Genomic DNA, 6,608 nt, shown 5'->3' on the forward strand with positions numbered 1-6,608 from the left:
CCTCTTCTCCTTCCTCCAACCAAAGTGGTAAGTCATGCTCTAATGAGGGTTGGGCAGGAGGGTATAGGATTAGCTGCTTGGACATAGGACCATTTTTGATGGTCATGTTTCCTGCACGGCAGCTTATGTAAGCATCTGCAGTGGCTAATCAAGGCCTTCCCAAAATAAGAGGATATCCAGTGAGCTTTGCCTTTGGTTGCAGAACTAAGAAATCTGCAGGGTATTCCCAAGAGTCAACAGAGACCAAGACATCCTCCACAATCCCTTCGGGAGTCACGGTGGAGCAATCTGCTAGTTGTAGGACTGTCGAGGTCTTCCTCAAGGAACCCTGAAGGTTGAGTTTGAGCATGGTATCTCTGGTCATCACATTAATGGCAGCCCCAGATCAATCAAGGTGTGAGGTATGATGGTGCCATTGATGTGGACATCTACTACAGGACTCCCAGGATCTAGATACTTTGGGCAGATGACTTGTCCCAACATAAGGTCAGACAGTTGTCCTATGAAATTGATGGTTGAAGCATCTCTCTTTCGCCTACCTAGGTGTCTGAAACACTTTTCCTTAACCAGTTTGTTGTATATTGGTACATCTTTGATGGCTTGGAGAAGTGGTATTTTCACACACAACTGTTTGAGCTCTCCCAGAAGCTCATCCTCCTCTAGGATGGGTTGTGTGGTCGCTGTTAGTCTCTCAGGAAAGGGTGGAATAGCCTTTGGTTCACTTTCCGGTTTATCTTACTCGTCCTCCGGGGGAGGAGGTTGGCGATCCGGAAGAGTCTTTCCAGATCGCAGATTGATCTCCTGGATATCCACAGCATAGGTAGGGCATGATGTTTCCCCAGTATATACCTGCTGGGCCTGTCTGTTGTTGGGGTTCGGGTTCGGTTGAGCAGGCATTTGAGGCTGCCTTGGAGGAGTAGGAGGTAATGGTTGTGGTTGAGCTGGTGGTGGAGGCAAAATGGCGGGAGGAGTATTGTACTGGGGCCTCCACCCCGATTGAGGTGCATTCCACTGAGGCTGTGGCTGGGCGTGTGAGTGATATGAATGAGTAGTGGGTTGAGTATGGTACTGAGGGGGGTAAGACCATGGAGGAGGCATAGACCAGGAAGGATGAGCAGGGGGACCCCAGGAAGGCATAGGAGTAGATTAGTTGGGGCTGTAATAAGCTTGGGGTGTCCCTTGCATCCCCTGCTGGTAAGGTCTAGGTCCTTGTGGCCTCCTTTGGTTGAGGAAATAGAGAGGTTCAGTGGGGGCTTCTGTCCCTTGATACATGGCTTTAAGCCCAGGTAAAGTTGGACATTGGTTTGTGGGGTGGTCCTCCTCACAAACAAAACATACTTCAATTGAATGTAATGGGCATTCGTTCTTAGGGTGTTTCCTTGTACACCTAGGGCAGAAGATAGCCAAGGCCCTCTCAGCTTCTTCTTTCTTCTGCTGGATTCAGAATGTATCAAGTTGCATGGCAATGGTCTGTCTCACCTCACTCTTGAGATCTTCTAATTGATTTGCAAACTCATGTTTGGAGAAAGGAATACCAGCTGAGAAGTGGTTTCCTCTACCTCTTTTCCGGGCTGCCCTAGAGTGGTTTCTAAACACAGTCTTTATGTCCTCATAAGACAGTTGGTAAATATCTCCTCCAGCTAGCATGTGAAGGGTATCTAAGATGTCTTTAGGGACTCCTCGGAGCAGGACCAACTTGAGGGATTCAGGGTCAAGTGTGCACCTGGCCCATTTATAGCTAAGTTGTAATCTTTCCTCGTAATCCTCTAGGGACTCATCACTTCCCATGGTCATCCGAAAGATTTCTCCCTTGGTTTCCTTGGACCTACAGTAGTCCCGGTACTTGGTATTGAAAGCTTGTTGCATCTGAGCCCAAGTGGTGATACTGTTCCCAGGTAAGCCCATGAACCAGTGTAATGCTGCATCCTTAAGGGTTGAGGGGAAGAGTTTCAGCTTCTGCTCATCTTCAGTATAGTCATAGGTTCGACAAAGGATAGAAAACTCAAACAGGAAGGTGTCAGGATCTTCAGTAGTCAATCCATGGAAGTGAGGTAAAGCGGAGGGGCTAATGTTCTTCATTTTCATGTCTCCATTGGTCTCTCGGATGGGGAAGGCACCTTCTATTCTCTCATCTTCTCCCCTATTGTCAGCCATAGTTTCAGATGGAATGGTCTCTAACTCTTCTTCTGCTATAGGATCTTCGTATATCTCAGGAGGTTCACCTATTGGTTCTTCTGGATCGTTGTCACCAAAGAAGAGAGAAGGGTGACTCAGTGATGTGTTGGGGGTGTTGGGTAAGAATTTGCCTGTTTTATCTCGATTCCTACGAGGCATGAAATGGAAAGACTTTTGATTGCTTTTGTTTTTTTTTTTCCTGGTACCTGCAAAAACTGAAACAGATTGATCTACAACTAACTATCTTGCTGAAATGAAAATGCAGAATTGAAATGAAAGCAGGAAAGAACTAATCTACTTTGCTCAAATGAAATTGCAGGAATGGAAATGCTAGTCTACGCTTGCAGAATTGAAATGCTAATCTACACTTGCAAAAATGAAATTGCGGAATTGAAATGTTAATCTATGAAAGCAGGAAATGTCTATGCTACTTTTGCAGAATGGAAATGAAATAACTACTTAGCAGAAGGAGAGAGTAGGAAAATAGAAGAAAAGCAACAATTACTAATACTCTGACGCTTCCCCGGTAATGGCGCCAAAAAGATGGTGGGCTCCAGTATTGTAGCAATAATGCTACAACTCCTGGAGCTTCCTTCTCTAATTTTATCAACCCGGTAGTTCGTAACAAACTTGGAAGCGACGGTGCTGTATGCACAAGTACTAGCTCTTGTCGCAGCTGTCACTTGGTCAGCTGGCACAAGTCCGCTAGGGCTCAAGCCAACTTCTATGAGTTCTCAGAAGAAGCTTTTTAACTGATGAACGAAAGCTAACTCAAAGGAAATTAACCTACTTTGCAAAAATGAACTGAAAGCCAACGAGAAATGAAAACCCTAGCAAACCCTAATTCTACCAGCTAGTCCTTCTGATGCAACGGTGGGAATGCAACTACTGAAAGTGATGCCATTACTTCTATTAAGGTGAGATGCATGTGTCTAGTCTACTTTCATCTGAAGAGAACACATTTTTGTATTTTTGCTCAAGTTGTTGGAATTATTGTGCATGTGCTTCTAACTGGGTCTTGACTGTGCAGGGATAGATCAAGGAGGGAAATGCTTGGAAAAGGTCAGGAAGGCTCAGAGAGGGTCTAAGGAATCCCTAACATCCTTTCAGAGAAGTTCACAAAGGTTAAATGCCTGGCAACCATGTTTACAAGCTTCTACAAGAAGTCTGCAGGGGTTCTACATGATGTTCAGGATTTCTACAGGAAGTTCAGTAATTCCTACAGGATGTTCTGCAATCGGATTTTTGGGTGATGGATGAGTGGAAGGGGCTGTATGGATGGATAGGGAGGTAGGAGGGGAGCTTGTGATGGCTTATGGACAGAAAGATGAGATGAAGAGGGGGTGTGCAAAGCTGGTTGGTCTAGAGGAGGTTAGAGGGAATGGAAGGCCGAAAAGGTAGAATAACGTGGGTGATAGACGAGTTAGGAGGCAAGTGGTCTAACTGGGAGATGATTAGATGGCCTAGGCATGGCTTAGGAGGATAAGGGAGTGAGGGAGTAGTACTACACAGTGTAAATGAAACAAATCATCCATGTCTTGCACATAACTGAAATTTCATCAACCTATTCTAACTTTTTTTATAAAACCAAAGAACAACAACGTGATTTTTAAGGAAAATCATGCATGGTACTGAAGCAAAGAATCATTCCACAAGATCTGAACGCATGGACGCTGCTACAAACGAGAACATTGCATCAAAGCTTCCATGAACATGTAAAACAATGTTTTTGGTGGGTGGCACGGTCTGCAATTCCAGTCCCTAAATAGAGGTGGAAGTGAGTGTGCAGTCAACCCTTTTTGGAACTCTGATCAACTCCAATCTCCTTACTCTAATCTAAACTACTGAAGCAACTCTGTTCATAAAACTAACCTACTTAATCACACCAAGAAATTCAAATCAGCAAACTGTGTTTCCAAATGCATGTAAAGGAAAAGAAATACAATGCTGAAAGAAAGGTAACAATACAAAGGAAGGAGGTCTATTGCTCTCAGGTTGGGCCCAACCCCGAGAGCTATGGCTCCTCTAAGAACTCAGAACTGAACTCAAATCTGCCTGCTTTTCATTAAAAGATAATAGTCATAAGTCAAATAACATGCCAAAAATGGCTTACAAAGAGCAAAACAGAGCTATCAGCTCGTAGTTCAGAATATGCAACAAGGTTTCAAAAGTCCCCCTCGAAGACTACAGCCTCATCATTTATACATTACGAGGGCCAAGTTGGCCTCCTAAATTAGTGGGGTTTGGCTGACCAAACTAAGAGTAATCTACTGCTTCCTCAAAATCCGTTTGGCTGCCTTCTAGCTCGGTGGTGGTGGCTGTTGGAGCTCGGAGTTGGGGGTGGAGATCACGAGGAAGGCCATTCAATACTGTGGACAACCTTCCTACAAAATCTCAATCCCATCTTGGCTGTCTCCTAGCTCTCATATGCGTGGTTTTTCTCCATTAAATGTCAAAAAACCTGAAATAAACATGTGTTAGCCACCTAGGAATAGTGACTGCCCTCATTCGTACAAATGACATGAATATACTAAAAAAATGATGCATAAGTTATGAAAAATGAAGGGTTGAGCAAGGGTAGTTAGGCCAAATGAGCCCAAAATGTTACCAAATTTGGGGCTCATCAGTCCTATACCTTGGACTAGATTCAAATAGATGCTCTAGAAGTTGAAGAAAACTTCACCTCCACTGGGAAGTTGAAAGGGAAAATTGAGTATGGTGATAGGAGGAGGGGAAGGAAAGAAGCCTGTTCTTCGGGCCAAGGAAGAGAAACCCAAGAGAAGAAACTAGAGAAGATGAACAAATTAATTAGAAATATGTCTAACAAGCTTGTGAAATTGGATTTGGAAGAAAAAAAAAAACCCCTCGAAAAAGTCAACCAACTCCTAAATGAAATTTCAATCCTCAATATAGGAGGCCACCCTTATAGCTCTTGCAAATGGAGATAAAATATCAATAGGACCATATTCAACACCCTTTGTATCTAGAAGATGATCTTGAAGAGAATGTCGAAGATACTATAAAGGTCCAAGAAAGCAAGTTCTCTTCTCTTTCTAATGAGGAACATGAAATATAAGCACATGAGGTAGAAGGGGATGACTTGGATGCCCCACTGGATAATGGTGAGATTGATAATTATTATAGGAATTTTACTAACTTCATGCAGGCTCAGTTTCACAAAAAATGTGATCTAAGGTCCTTCAAGAAAATTTCTAGAATGCAGGATCAAAATGAGGAACCCCCTCACTCAAATCCGCCTAACTAAACAGAGAAAGGAAAGAAACCTCTTGACCAAGTCCCAACAAAAAAAAGGAGTCCTCAAATCCTATTCCTCATAAGTATGAAATCCCCAAAACAAAGCAGTTTCCACCACAAGTCAAGCCAGTTTGTAATGAGCATAAACAACTTGTTGATGTTTCCAAAACTGATAGGAACCCCTTTGCTCTCAACCTTCAAAAAGAGTTGGAAAAGGTCAAAATATTTGTTCCTTTGACTGAATTGTTGAAGCAGCCTAATTATAAAGCTCAAGTATCTCAATTCATGTGTTCACCCATTGTAGCCCTCTGAAATATACCCTGAACCTTCAAGAGGAAAGACCCATGGTTGTATTTGGACCTCATGTTGAGGAGCATGAATCTTCTTGTACCCCTATCTATGTTACCATGGTAATTCATGATTTCCTACTGTATAACTGCATGCTTGACTCAGGAGCGACTCATAACCTGATGCCATTGTCTATCATGGAGCAGTTGAGACTGCAAATTAAACCATATAAATATTTGTACTCGTTTTATTCCAAGAGGGTAAAATTCTTGGGAATGATTAAATACCTAGTGGTCAATTTAGCTCAAATCCGAGAAGAGAATGTGCTAATGGACATTGTAGTTGCCCGCAAGGTTTGGTATGCTTTTGTCCAGGTCATGGGGATCGAAAATCGGAGGGTTCATCAAATTGGATTTGACATTGGATACCATTCTCGTGTTTGGTGGAGAGGAACGTCAATTGTATAGAGAATCTAGATTTGTGAAGATAGTTACAATGGTTGATTATTCAAATAGTTCTCCTGTGTATGGTAAAGAGAAGGATTTTTCTTGCTTGCTCATAGAAGAAAATGATCAAATCATGGATGAAACTCAAGTGGAATTTTAAGTCCATTTGAATAAACAATAATTGGAGTCATTATATTTTGATGGTGCTTATTCCAAGGAATGAAATGGAGAAGGTGTGTTATTGGTGTCTCGAGAAGGCAACTTGATTCCTCTCTCTTTCAAACTAGAGTTTGAAGCCATTAATAATATTGTTGAATATGAAACGTTGTTGTGAGGACTGTAAGCTGCCAAAAATCTCAATAGTGGATGCTTAGCAGTGTTTGGGGATTTAGACTTTGTGGTAAAATAAATAAAAATTCAATGCCACACCAAGAATCCAGGATT

Source organism: Pinus tabuliformis, chromosome 3_1 (genome assembly GCF_031772625.1).
Source record: "Pinus tabuliformis cultivar Carrire ecotype Pingquan chromosome 3_1, CPIR1, whole genome shotgun sequence".
Classification (NCBI taxonomy): domain Eukaryota; kingdom Viridiplantae; phylum Streptophyta; class Pinopsida; order Pinales; family Pinaceae; genus Pinus; species Pinus tabuliformis.